The sequence below is a fragment of the Rhinolophus ferrumequinum genome, chromosome 8 (genome assembly GCF_004115265.2).
Source record: "Rhinolophus ferrumequinum isolate MPI-CBG mRhiFer1 chromosome 8, mRhiFer1_v1.p, whole genome shotgun sequence".
Taxonomy (NCBI): Eukaryota; Metazoa; Chordata; class Mammalia; order Chiroptera; family Rhinolophidae; genus Rhinolophus; species Rhinolophus ferrumequinum.
The window spans coordinates 39,253,461-39,266,835 of record NC_046291.1 but is presented as its reverse complement, the minus strand read 5'-3'; the positions used below and the strand labels follow the sequence as shown (position 1 = coordinate 39,266,835).

The window sequence follows — 13,375 nt, the reverse complement described above, 5'->3', positions numbered from 1 at the left end:
CCACAGAAAACTGTTCCCATCATAGCAAGTGAACCCATAAAGACTACTCACCTCTACCCTCCCTCATTTATCTAATTTACCTGTGTAAGCGTGAACCCATTACTTGGTGCTCTCACTAGTGCAGCCTATACTTAGGGAGTATATACTCTCAGCCCCACTGTGGGGTGGACTGCGTGTTAACCACCTACGATACGCCATGCATTTCACACACATCACGCTTTCTCTACAACTCCACGCGTCAGGTATTTACCCCCATCAGACAAATGAGGAAACTGGCTCCAGAGAGAGCAAGTTCAGTTGTATCTAGATCACTGGGCTCTCAAGAAGTGGGGCTAAGAGGAATCCTTCGTCAAATTCCAAATCTTTCTAGAATAGCATCGTCTCCCTACCCTTAAAAGAGCTAGTTAGCATTATAAAGGTTCCTATAATTGGGGAAGAATTGTGACCATCAAACAACAGACAGCCTAGATTTAGGACTAGTCGCATCTGCAGACAAAAGCTAGCTAGCTCTGTGACGGCTAAAGTCCTTTACTCTGAGTTTATGGCCTCCATCTGTAAAATTAAGTGCTGCCTCCCCATGCAAATAGTTCTGTCTGACTAGTGCTATTATGTTATATATAGAAAGAATGTACAAAATTTGGATATTGTATGAGTTTATGCACTTGATTATATGCAAAATTTTTAAAAGGTCTAAGCTATTGAACGACTGCATATTAACTAGAATAGACTCATTGTTAATGTGCTGCAATAATGTTCCTCTGGGTTTTTTCCCTTATCATAGACTAGTACCCTGTATAGAAATTATAGAATATGTTGTAATGTTGTGGATAATGTGTCTTATCTAATTTCAGGTCTTTGTACTATAACGATAGTGGAGCCTTTAACAGAAACCTACTAAGCTAAACATAACCATTTGATTTAAATTAATGAAGTCTCATATATGGCACTGATTTTTCTGTGAGACTGCTTTATCTCAACTACTGCTTCTGAAAATCAGGTTTTCCTTTGTCGCCTGTGCTTCTTGATAGCTGTGAAAATGGGGAAATGACTTACATCAAAGTCAAGATTCTGTAACACCACACAATCTTAAATGAAATGGTAAAAGATGAGACCCAGGAGGGATTTGGGATCCCAGGTAGATTATCATTGAGACGAAAGAGAAATAGAAATGGAAGTAACTGGTATTTGATAGTCTACTGTGGAGGGGGGATGTTAGCAGAATAGAATCAACCAGCGAGGGATGACCACTGAGTAAATTGCTCAAATGGCTTCTGTTTATTCTAAAACCATGAAAAACCTGTTAATCTCTGAATCACTGTTCCTTCCTCTAAATCACAGAATTACACAAAAGGATCTCTCCCAGCTCTGACACCCTGTCACTGTAAAACTAAGCTCGATGCCAGAGTGCTGTATTATAGCCCCCCACTCTCACTGCATGCCCCCAAATGCCAAGAGTCTGGTCTTGCAAGAACTAAATTTGTGGACCTATATAGAAATACGTAGCGATATAGCTATCTTAGTTTCTCATCTTCAGACATGACACACCTCTGGCTCGGAAACTCCTTGGGAGATCAGAGCTCTTAGTTCACAGGATGAAATAATCAGACATGAAAGCACACCGGTTCCTCCCATTGTTGTGCGGCGTTTTGATAATCCTTGTTGCCCACTGTAACGGAAGGATGCATATAAGTGCTCTGAAAACAAGCCCTTTAAATGGAAATATTGATGTTATATTCTGGCTCACTTAGGAAGGTAAAGTTAAACTTGTTCCCTCCGAAACACCTATCTGCAGTTGTGAAATTTGAGTTGACAGGTGAGCCCAGTTTCCTGCCAGAAAGACCATTGGTCTAGGAGTCAGAAGACCACTCGTGCCAGTTCTGCCTCTGACTAGCTTTGTGCTTTGTATTAAGTTTAAATGAGGCCTTAATTTTTTCAAATCACTAAAATAAGAGGGCTGTGTTTTGCTAGATGGTCCTCTGAGGCCCGTTGTTGACTCAAATTGTGATTCTCCACAGTGCCCAGAATTGGCCCTACTTAAAAAATATGTGTAGCTTTGGTGCTTAATTACAGCCTCCTTTGGTGCTGGATAGAAGAAACAAGGAGCTTAAAAGATTCCGTCCTGCACCTACTTAGGCTTGAGATACCTTTGGCCTGAATCTCTGCAGCTTTTACCCAAGAGAATAGAGTCAAAACTCCTCCTCAGGCAACTTCCCCAGAAACTATGAATAAAAGTAAAAAATGGAATGAGGGAGTGGGCTGTATGACACACAAGAGGCAGTCATATTTGTTGAATGAAAGAGACCGTAGAGTGATGAAGAGAAAATAGGTTTACAGCCTTTATTTATATTCAAAGTCAAGGTGAAAAAGAAAGGCCAAAGTTTGCCCTGTGTAATCAAATCTATTTTCCAGGCTCCAGGTACTCCCAGAAATCACTGAGGAGTTCCATATTCTACAACATGAGCAGCACAGTCCATGAATCTTAGTCAGGCAGTGGGATAACTAAAGAAAATTGAATACGGGTTTTCCAGGCTTGGAATACAGTGTTTCAAATGGATATTTGAGGCTGCTCTCCATTCCCACACCTCTCAGCACCAGGAGGGAAGGTTGCTTCCTGTTCCACACTGACTCGTTTTTTAAAATTAGAAAATAAAGTGTTTATTTAGAAACTATATACTGAATACTCCTGTAAGTCTCTGTGGATACACAACATCCCGTTGTTATAGCACAAGGTGAGGAAAATGGCAGAAGAGAAGATGCTGGGATGGATGGAGCCTGGGAGGCCGGAAACGAGGTCATGATTTACAATGATTAAAAACCATCGTCCTCAAGCTTACTCCTTCAAGCCACACTCAGGAGGAGGTCCTGGCCCAAAGGGAAGGCAGGACAGAATGGGGAACAGCCTGACATGGAGCAATGGGGAGCAGCACGGCAGGGAGCTGGGGAGGGGGATGGGAGGGGCTATGAGAACACAGAGCTGGAGGCCCTGGAGGGAACTGAATACCCACGTGAGACGCCAGATACTTGTGTGTCTGGGAGGCCACCCTAGACACTGGGCAAGGACGTGGAAAGCTTCGCATGTTTAAACCACATTGAGTGAAGTCTCTGCAGAATCAGGCTGGGAACTTAACATGAAGAACTGCCATCCACAGGACCCAGGACGTAAAACTCTAAGTTGGCACCTTAACCCGCAGGGTAAATTTGCAAAAGGCAGAGAATCTATTATCTAGTGGTGTTCATCACCATCCAAAACTTTGTGGGTTAAAACCACCACCATTTTCTCCTAAGAGCCCTCCAGGGGAGACCCCCTGCTCCATGCTCTGAACCATCAAGGGGGCAGCCTGTGCTGACTTCCCACGATGAAGGCACATGGGTAGGGGTCGCTGGGTCCAGCCCACAGTCCACTCACTCAGCCAGTGCGGCAGCAAGTCTGGGACAAGTTCAGGCCCTACAAACGTGCCTTTCAAAGCAGGGGACAGTCATCCCCTTCCTTCCCCCCAATGGGGAAACAACCCTCTCTTTGGGAGAGGATGGCCACAGACTAAGGTATGAGTCAAAGCAAGCAAGGTAAGCACATATATACAATGACCAGAGAACAGGATGACACTTTCACTGGCGCCATGAGAGTACCTGGAGGCCAGTTTTCACTTCTCTTTACTGTTAGTTCTTCTTGGCCTTGAAATGGTGATTCCATTGGGTTCTGAAAGTTCTCAGAATCAAGAATATGTGAAAGTGGGGAGTAAAAGCCAATCCTGGGATCACAGACTAGCAGTAAGTGCTTTGGTTTCTGGTTCCCTGGTCCCTTGTGGTCCTAGTGGGATGGCCAGTTCACAAGCAAGATTTCCTGCAGCCAAGCTTGCCACAACTACAGATTAAAGGGCCACAGAGGGGTCCTGGAGAATTTCTCCATTCCAAGGAGTTTTCTAATACCATGCTTACTGTGAGCCATTCCAGAAAGAGGAAGTGGGGGGAAAGCATGTCCCAAAAAAAGTATGGTTTTCTACAACCAAAAAAAATGTATAGAAAACGATGGGTTGCCACTCTTTTGTCTGAAGCCCTAATCTGGTGCTAGTACTTGGGCCTGGCCCCCGACCTCCTCCCCCGCCACCCCCACTGTGTTGTCTACACCTCTGTTTAGATGCTCTTGCCACAGGAGGTTGCAGGTTGTTTCATCCTGTGTAGGGCCACATGCTTTGAGCTTCATGAGGGACTAATTCTCAGTCTAATCCACATGGTTTTGATCTCATTCTGGTCTGCTTGGGACCTCACTCCAGCTATATTACCTTCAAACTCTTCTATCTTTACTTTTCACTTTCTCCTTTCCACCTGGTATAGGAACATGCTTACAGTCAAGTATCTTCAACATTTAAAATAAAATCTCGCAGCTTACACTTTGTGTTGTATATGAATCTCATTGTTGGCATTTTTCTCTCAACCCAATTGCTTACATTATTTCTTTTTTTTTTTGTTAAATCATGTGTGTTTCTGTAAGCTATCTTAAATCTTTTTGGGAACAAACCTGAATACGGAGACATACAAATATTCATATACCCTAACAGGTATCACATCCAACTTGTCATCCTTATCTAGCAAAGGAAGTTGCAAATGAAAGTTTGAGAATTGAATGAGCAAATGAATGTGCTAATTTGTTAGGTAACATGAAACTAAAACAACAAATCTAAGTGAGGTTTTTGTTTTACGACTGGCCGTCTTTCTACAAAAATTGCTGTGGATTCACAGATCGCAATTAGCCTGATCTCTCTGATAACCTGATCTTTCTAGTAACCAATTCTGAACAGCCACCTTTCTCAGGCAGACGAGAGGGTGGTGTATGTGTGGTTCCAAACCAGTCTCAACAAACCAAGGACTGTGAGTCTCATTCGGAATTAGGACCATCCTGATCTCACTGAGGCCTCAGTCAACCTCACAGACTTATTTTGAACATTAAATATATAATGCATGATAAAGCCCTTCATACAAAAAATAAATTTTTGTATAAATATTAAGCAAGCCAGTTGCCACATTTAGCCACCTTAGCTAAAATGTATCCCCTTGAACAGCAAATGGATTCGTTTCACTTGGGGGATGAATTACAGTAAGAATCAAATATATCCTAAGGTTAACATATTTATATTGGCAAACATATTGTATCTGTTTTTCAAATCATTTCCTTTAAGACAAGAAAGTGCAAAGTATAAGCTTGAGTGAAAAGATCTGAGTATCAGTAACAGAAACCAGCCCTCTGATTCCTCAGCTGTATGTAGCACAGAGTAAAGTAGAATTTTGATTCCAATTTATATCGTGGAGGTCTAGATCAGCTTTCCGCACATCTGAAGTAATCATCCCATTTGTTCTTTACAAAACATATTCAGGATGAAAAGCAGAATCACAGCAGGCTTGCAGCACTTTGGTGCATTATGACTTACTATAAAGCTTGTCTATAGGACCACTTATCTGATACTGCTGCAAAAAAATGTTTAACCTAAATCTAATCATGACAAAACAGACAAGGCCAAACAGGGACATTCTACAAAACAACTTATCTGGACTCAAAAATGCCAGTCTTGAACGAAAATTAAGTTAAGGCACCATCATAGGTGCAAGAAGACTAAAGGAGACGTAACAATTAAATGCAGTGTGTGATCCTTGGTTGGATCCTGGATTAGAAGGAAAAAAAGCTATAAAGGACATTTGTTGGAAGAGCTGGGGAAAACTGAATAAATACAAATTTGAGATATACAATTATATCAATGTTAAATTTCCTGAAGGTGATAAGTGAATTGTAGTCATGTAGCCATGCCCTTGTTCTCGGAAATACAGGGTGATATATGTGAAGTGTGACACAGACCATTTAAAATTCACAGATAATGTAAGAGGTTCAGGAAAAAAAAATTTGTGTGAGATGGATAGATAGATGATAGAAGATAGATATTAACCGAATAGATAGATAAATAGAAGCAAATCTGGGAAAATGTTAACCATTAGTAAATCTACGTAAAAGATATAAGGCTCCTCAATGTAATTTTCTATAGGTTGAAAGTTTTCAAAATAATACAAAAAAAAACTATCTAGAAAATAAATAAAAATTCTACTATCTCTATTGCTGCAGGACCAAGTCTTTGCAACCTGTCCAGCTGTGGTTGGCTTGTCCTCAGAACTGTTCAGATTCCTTACCTGATAAGTCTAGTGATCACCATATTCTTTCCTCCTAGAGTTTTGCTGCCCTCAACTTTCCCAACCACCATTCTCTTAAGCAATCTGTCTAACTTCAGCTTTGGTAACACCCCTCTTTGCTAATTCCCCTTACTCTCTGCTCCTTTGGCCTCCTTTGCATTTATCTTGCTCTCTTATTCTACTGCATTTGAACCAGTTGGCTTCCCCAAGCTGAGTTCTGTATATTAAGCTGAGTTCTGAGATATTTACCATTCCCATGTTTCCTGCATTCAGGGAACTAAGCACTCCTGCTCAAACAGTGCTCATTAGGTGACATATCTGTTCTACATTTCTGACTGTTCTGCATTACGTGACATATCTGTTCTGCAAACCAAGGACAAACTATCTTTAGTCCCATAATTTTGGGAGATTTTTGGAACTCCTGCTAACTGAATATGCCTAAATCCATTCCATTCTATCCCTTCGGAGTATCCAACCTATGTCACACTCTTCTCATTCCCCCAGTTCTACGTTGAACACTACAAAACATAACTTAGACACTATGTCTAAGTCCCTTAAATAAAAAAGCATGGAGACATGATTGGGTATCAAAACTAAACTACCCAGAAAGCACACCTTTATTGGTATGTCTAATAATTGGGAGTATCTTGAGCCAAGAACAATAAATTGCTATTTTACATTATGCCTTTATTTAATGGGAAATGAGTCCATCCTGAATATCTCTGCATCTTTTGGAAGACCTCCGGCGGGAGTGATCTGTATGCCAGTCACTATGGGCTTATATTTCCAATTCAGGATGTTACAGAATCTACCCCAGCCAGCTCTTGGAGGGCAAAGAAAGTGTAGCTCAACTATCAACTCAATCAGAGTGGCACTAAATTACTGGTAAAATCACTTAAACTTCCATGGGCATCTGTTTCCTCATCAGGAAAGTGGGAGGAGGCTGTCATCTTTGAGATGACTTCCAGCTCTGATAGTCCCTGATTGTGAGAGTACTATATAATAATATCTTTTTACAATGGGGACGATAATGCTTTGATAACAATAATTCATTGTTGAGTATTCTAACAGACTAGAGAAGCCTACTATGATGCACAAAATTCTTTATACCGTTCAAAGGAGGCAGCACGATTCAACAAATACCTCCATGCAAGACAGATGACACGGACCCTGGTCCCGCCCTCTCAGTGCTCTCGTCCAGATGTATATGTGTTTGGGAGGCGGAGGAAGAGGTGGAAATGGTAAAAGGAGACTCAGAAATATCTCATTGCAGAGATAATTCCAACTTTCTTCAGGGCCCCAGAGATAAAACAATAACATAATAACAAGAATAATACCCTGTGCTTACTTAGGCCATACCATGTGCCATTTAATCCACACCTTAGGATGTAGTTACATGTTAAAATGCACTGTTGTTATCTCTGTTTTTCAGAGTAGGACACTGAGGCCCAGGAAGGTTAGGTGAATTGCCCAAGGTCACAGCACTAGTACGTGGTGAGTGGAGATTCGAGCACCATTTGGCTCTAGGACCTGCTCCCTGAGCCACTGCTATCCCCACAGCCAGCAAGTGGTCTTTCCTCACCACCACCCCTGGGTTTCCAGTGAACACAGCACCCCCAGTCTGGAGCAAGACTGAGTCAAAGCTGGTATCTACGTCCCTCCTTGCCTGCTGTGTGCGGTGGTTGAGTGATCCCCATTCCCACACTATGGAGGCTCTTTGGTTTCCTTCATATGTCTTCTCAACCTCACCATAGCCTCAGCTGGTCTGCAAATCCTGGGCGTCGTCCTGACACTGCGCAGCCAGGTGAACGCCTGGACCCTGCCCTTGCGGGAGGTGACCACTTGCCTCCACAACAGAATCGTTGCATCCCAGCTGGTGTGGGAGGAGCTGTGGTTGTCCTGTGAGGTACAGAGAACAGGTCAGAGGTATTGCAAGGTGGGCGTCTCCGCAGCTGATTCTGCCCCCAGGAACTCCAGGCTGCCCACATCCCTTTGCATCACCATCTTGCTTGTGGCCAGGCTGAGCCTGCTGGTCTACTGGCTAGGGACAGGAACTGACACCTGTGTGGAAGACAAGGAGTCCGTGGTCTGCCTGGCGCTCACCGCTGGGATTATCTTTGTCATCCTGGTCCTGGCCCGAACCCTCGTCTGCTGGACAAGCCACCTCATCATCTGGAACTTTACCAAGCTCCTAGTGGCAGGGGGGCTTCCCTCTGCCTGGGCGGGGCCACCTCAGCCTCCGGTCTTTTGCTGGATAAGGGTGAGGAGGCTGGTGTGCTGTAATGAACCCTCTGAGGGACCCAGGGCTCCAGCCATTACATGGCTCTTTATTCTGTTTCTGCCCGATCTGGTACCTCTTTGGGAGCCTCTGAATATCCCACTAAGAATTATTTCTGAGGAAGATGAAGAAGTGGAGGCTCCCTTGACAGTGGACACTTTCCTTTTTGAAGTGAAGTCATCAAGGAGAGTTTTAAAAAACCCATTGAATGAGCCAAGAAAATAAGTGATTCCCACCCTGGGTGGGCTCTGCTGCTGGTGTCATCACTTTTAGATGATGGATGCTTTGAAGCTTCTGGAACTTCATCCTTCCTCCAAGCCCTGGAAATTGGAGCTCCCGGATATATCCCCATCTTGGAGGCAGAGCTGGAGCTGCAGACCTACCACGAAGGGCTGCTTTCTGTCCTGGCTCTTCCCGACAGGACAGTCTGTCTCTGGGAGGACCTGCTGCTGCTGAATGGAGGAGCCTCCTTTGCCCTGACGGGACACACACTTGCCTTCCCCTCAAGCCTCTGGAACACCCCACCCCCATTCCGAGGTACAACTCCTCAAACAGCAGCAGAAAGATTGCCAAAGAACCCTCACCTCCAAGATTTCTGAGATCCCGCTGTATCCCTTTAACCTGTCACAGCATGCCCTCTGGGAGTGGGGACTTCTGGCCTCCCCAAGTCCTAGCTGTGCTGTTGTCCCCTACCCTTCCGCTTCCCAGTCACTGCATGCTTCTGCCTATGCTCTGCCTTGTTTTCTTCCTAAACAATGTGTGTGTGCCTGTGTAGGCATGCGGCCTACAATTCAGGCCATATCTTGGTCATCAATCCCCTTATCTAGAAACTCTGGAGATAATTTTATAATTATGTCAAAACCATTGAATTTTTAACATTTATTATTATTAATTTTATCCTGAGTACGCACATGAGGTCTTCTGGATCAGAGACAGATTTCGTGTTAATTACCATACAGAAAATATGAAGCACGCTGGCCCCCCACGTAGGTACTGCAGTGAGAGCCAAGTCAAACGTCTGATGTAAGTAAAATCGCTTTTACATAAGACAAAAAGTGATTTTACTTGGCTTATAAAGAGGAAGGAAGAAGCTGTTTCCCTTCCCTCCCAAAATAGTCTCCTTAGAAATATAACGAGTCTGAGTCCTCGCTCCTTATGTGAATAAATTACCTCCAGGTGCCAGGTAACCCCATGGGTCTCAACTTTTATGACTTAGAGCTTTCTCCAGGGCCTGGGCTTCATACCAAAGGAGACAGCACAGCTGTCCTGGGCCTTCACCTAGGGGCCCAGCCTGTGTTGTAACCATGTGGCTCTCTCAGGGACATAGAGACATTTTATTACCATTTCAGAACAGAGCCATGAACCAGATAAGTGGCTACTGATCTCATTCTCCCCATATGTGAGGATTGTGGGGAGACTAGGGCTTTCTACCAGAACACGAGGAAACCCAGGGGCGTTTTATTTCCCTGCAAAGACCCACAGTGTTCTAATCATAGCAAAGAGTGCCTGGAAATTTCTAGTGTACAAAAATCCCATAATTTCAGTAAGCTTTTGTGGGTGGTTTGTAAAAAGGTGAGTTAGATAGAGTTCCTGTCCTTTTTTTAAAAAATTTATTGAATAAACTGTATACTGCACTGTCACATACAGACTTAACTCACACTTCAAAGACTGAGCAGACAGTTCCTGTCCTTAAGTTGCAACAGAACTCGTGGTCCATTGTTACAGGCTAGTGGGACCTGACAGTGCAGCCCACACCATTTCACAGCAGGCTCAGCATCATCACCTATGGGCAGGCTTACTGTTAACCAGCAAGAGAAGATTGTAAACAGATGTCTTGGCTCAGAACAACCGCGGAAAACTGCTGCCTCACTGTCGGCGCACAGCGGTCCTAGAAACCTGCACTAACTAATAACAACATTTCTATCCAAAAGCCTCTGCAGTGTATAAAATACAATGCCCTAGAAGACCTCATTGATCTTCATTACTAAAGTAGAAGAGTGATTAGGACAGCCCAGAAGAAATTAACTTGCCCAAAGTCATATGATGAATAAACACTAGAACTCAAATTCTAATTCATATCTTTGATTACAAAACCAGAATCCTTTTCACTAAATAAGCTCTACCTAATTCATTGTAAGGACCCCATAATGTTGTTATTAGAATGTTAATTATTGTGATAATTGCTGTATCTCTCATTCAACTTCTTATGACATGAAGGTGTTAAAAATTCTTAAGACAGATCATTTTAAGAAATTGTATCAGAATGCATGCTTGCTGCCATATGGCTTAAATTGAACACTGGGAAATGGCAGCAGTAAGTGAGCTAGTTGAGTATGTAATAATCTAAGATGACATCGCATTTTTTAACCCTCCCCCACTCTGCAAGACCTCGCAAATGCTGATTTTTTTACTATCTTCATAGTTTTGTCTTATCTAGAGCGTCATATAGTTGGAATCATACAGTACGTAGCCTTCTCAGACTGCCTTCTCTAACTTAATAATATGCGCTTAAGGTTCCGCCATGTCTTTTCATGGCTTAGTAATTCATTTCTTTTTAGCACTGAATAATACTCCTCTTTCAGGATGTGCCACAGTTTATTCATCCATTCACTTACTGAAAACATCTTCATTGCTTCCAGGTTTAGCAATTATAAATAAAGCTGCTGTAAATATCTGTGTGCAGATTTTTTGTGACTTTTCAACTCCTTGGGGTAAATACCAAGGTGTGTGATTACTGGATTACATGGTCAGAGAGTATGTTTAGTTTTATAAGAAATCACCAAACTGACTTTCAAATTGACTGTGCCATTTTGCATTCCCACCAGCAATGAATGAGAGTTTCTGTTGTTCTGCATCCTTGCTTACCATTTGCTGCTGTCAGTAAGGTTTCCGAATCCCAAGATATAAACTCTTTTCTGTTCTCCATGATGAATTGTTTCCACAAAGTACTGCCAACCACCTGGGTTCAAGGAGCCGATTTTCCCAATTTCCTGACCAACTCTTCTCGGGATTCCAGAACAGCAAAGTGAAAAAAATTCCTGAGAATGGGCAGGAATTCCCGCCTGGAAACCCTAGCTGTCAGTGTTCCAGATTTTGGCCATTCTACTGCATTCTAAAGAGTGCAGTAGTACCTCATTGTTGTTTTAATTTGTATTTCCCTGATTTAGGATGTGAAGCATCTTTCCATATGCTTGTTTGCTATCTGCATATCTTCTTTGGTGAGGTGTCTCTTAAGTTCTTTGACTCATTTTTCAGTCAGTTTTTTTTTTTTTTAGAGTTTTAAAAGTTTTTTTTGTATCTTGGATAACAGTCCTTATTAGATGTGTCTTTTATAGATATTTTCTCCCAGTCTGTGGAAATCTTCTCATTCTCTTGACATTGTCTTTCCTAGAGTGGGAGTTTTTAATTTTAATGGAAATTTTTCAATTCATTTTTTCATGGATTGTGCCTTTGACATTGTTGTATCAAAAAAGTCATTGCCATGCCCTAGGTCATGTAGGTTTTCTCCTATGTTGTTTTTTAGGAGTTTTATAGTTTTGCATTTTACATTAGGTCTGTGGTCCATTTTCAGTTAATTTTTGTGATGTGTAAGGTCTATGTCTAGATTCTTTTTTTTTTTTTTTTTTTTTTTGGCATGTGGAAGTCCTGTTGTTCCAGCACCATTTGTTGAAAAGACTGCCTTTACACATTTGACAAACATCAGTTGACTATATTTATGTAGGTTGATTACTTGGCTCTCTACTCTGTTTCACTGACCTATTTGTCTGTTGTTTTGCCACTACCACACTGTCTTGATTAGTATTGCTTTATAATAAGTCTTGAAGTCAGGTAGTGTCAGTTCTCCAACTTTGTTCTCCTCCAATATTGTGTTGGCTATTCTGGGTCTTTTGTCTCTCCACATAAACTTTAGAATAAATGTGTCCAATGATATCCACAAAATAACTTGCTGGGATTTTGATTGGTATTGCATTGAATCTATAGATCAATGGGAAGAATTAAAATCATGACAATATTGAACTTTCCCACTTATGACCATGGAATATCTCTCCATTTACTTCTTCCTTAATTTTGTTCATCAGAATTTTGTAGTTTCTTCACATAGGTCTTGTACTTATTTTGTTACTTTTATGCCTATTTTATTTTTTCAATACTCATATAAATGGTATTATGGTAAGTTTGAAATTTCATTTTAAATTCTACCTGTTAATTTCTAGTATACAGGAAAGCAATTGACTTTTGTATATTAACCTTGGATCCTGAAACCTTTGTAAAATCTACTCATAAGTTCCAGGAGTTTTTTGTTGATTGTTTCACATTTTCTACATAGACCATTTGACTGTCATCTGTGAACAAAGACAGTTTTATTTCTTTCTTCCCAATCTGTATCTTTTATTTCCTTTTCTTGTCTTGTTGCATTCACAGGAACTTTCAGTCAATGTTGAAAAGGACTAGTAAGAGAAGATATCTCCTTGCCTTGTATTTGATCTTAGTGTGAAAGCTTCAAGTTTCTCACCGTTAAGTGAAATATTAATTATATGTTTTTTGTAGGCTTTCTTTATCAAGTTGGGGAAGGTTCCCTATACCTAGTTTACTGAGAGTTTTTTTTATCATGAGTGAGTGTTGGATTTTGTCAAATGCTTTTTCTTCATCTATTGATATGATCATAGATTGTTCTTTTTTAGCCTGTTGATGTCATGGATTACATGGATTTCAAATGTTGAACCAACTTTTCATACCTGAGATAAATTCCACTTGGTGGTGCTATACATCATTGAATTTATACATCATTGAATTTGATTTACTAATATTTTGTTGAGGATTTTTACATGTATGCTTATGAGGGATATTGGTCTCTAGTTTTCTTGTAATGTATTTGTCAGATTTGGTATTAGGGTGATGCTGGCCTCATAGAATGAGTTAGAAAGT

General features: G+C 41.5%; 1 pseudogene; it reads left to right on the top strand.

Moving 5' to 3' along the window:
• Window positions 1–2,905: 2,905 nt before the first annotated feature.
• Window positions 2,906–8,568, top strand: LOC117025539 (claudin-6-like; annotated as a pseudogene).
• The last annotated feature ends 4,807 nt before the right edge of the window (window positions 8,569–13,375 follow it).